The sequence below is a fragment of the Apium graveolens genome, chromosome 8, assembly GCF_009905375.1.
Source record: "Apium graveolens cultivar Ventura chromosome 8, ASM990537v1, whole genome shotgun sequence".
NCBI classification, from domain to species: domain Eukaryota; kingdom Viridiplantae; phylum Streptophyta; class Magnoliopsida; order Apiales; family Apiaceae; genus Apium; species Apium graveolens.
Genome location: NC_133654.1, coordinates 126,199,769 through 126,201,053, shown reverse-complemented (window position 1 = coordinate 126,201,053; position 1,285 = coordinate 126,199,769). Strand labels below are relative to the sequence as shown.

At 42.7% G+C, this 1,285-nt stretch overlaps 1 non-coding gene across 1 annotated transcript; it reads left to right on the top strand.

The window, feature by feature from the left end:
- Positions 1-402: 402 nt before the first annotated feature.
- Positions 403-509, top strand: LOC141682266 (small nucleolar RNA R71). Its single transcript, XR_012559668.1, has one exon. It is a non-coding gene; the product is annotated as a small nucleolar RNA R71 (small nucleolar RNA).
- Positions 510-1,285: the final 776 nt, after the last annotated feature.

Genomic DNA, 1,285 nt, shown 5'->3' with positions numbered 1-1,285 from the left:
GTGGCTGGCACAGGTTGCCGCGATCGCTGAAAGTTGCTCACGAACTGAGCTGATTCACTAGAAATAGAACACTGATCAGTCTCATGGGCACCAACACAAAGCTCACAGACACTAGTGATTTGATTAACTCCATAATTGGCCAAATTGTCCACCTTCATCATTAAAGCCTTAAGTTGGGCAGCTATAGCAGTTGCTGCATCCAACTCCAGAATTCCTTCTACTTTTCCCTGAGTGAGTCTCTGAGAAGGATTCTGGTATTCATTAGCAGCCATCAGTTCAATCAATTCATAAGCTTCATTGTAGCTTTTAGCCCACAGGGCTCCTCCTGATGCTGTATCGAGCATGGGTTTAGAAGTAACACCCAATCCATTGTAGAAACAGTTTATAATCATCCAATTAGGCATGCCATGGTGTGGGCACTTCCTTAGCATCTCCTTATATCGATCCCAAACCTCACACAGAGATTCTCCAGTTTGCTGAGCAAACTGAGTAAGAGCATTTCCGATTATAGCAGTCTTCGCCATAGGGAATAATTTAGTGAGAAACTTTTGAGCAAGATCCTCCCATGCGGTGATAGACCCTGGTGGTAGAGAATGTAACCAGCACTTCGCTTTATCCCTCAGAGAGAATGGGAATAGTCGTAGCTTGATAGCATCTTCAGTCACACCATTGAACTTGAAAGTGTCACAGATCTCGATGAAATCCCTGATGTGCATGTTGGGGTCTTCAGTAGGAGAACCCCCAAACTGAACTGAGTTCTATATCATCTGAATCGTGCTTGACTTGATCTCAAAATCATTAGCCGAGATGGCTGGTCTGATGATGCTTGATTGTATATCATTGATCTTAGGCTGAGAATAGTCCATCAAAGCCTTAGGAATTTCTGCTTGATCTCCCATCACTACTAAAACTGGTTCCTCGATTTTCTCTTCTTCTTCTTCTACCTTCTCTTTGTCCTCAAAAACTTCCCTTCGAACCACTACAACTACTTCCTCGGCTTTATCCAGAGTTCTCTTACGAGATCGCGAACGCGTACGCATACACGCTCGCTAGAATACCTGAAATAAGACAAGAAAACAGATAAGTGACAATGTCCGAGTCAATGAACTTTAACGATCACTGATGACAAATACATAAACAAAAAATTAACACTGCAGTCCCCGGTAGCGGCGCTAAAAACTTGTTAGTCGCTAAACACGCGCTAATAATATACGCAAGTATACGCATTCGCAAGTAATATAGAATTATTTCTAGTTCGTTCCCACAGAGACTGACTTTGGTTAAC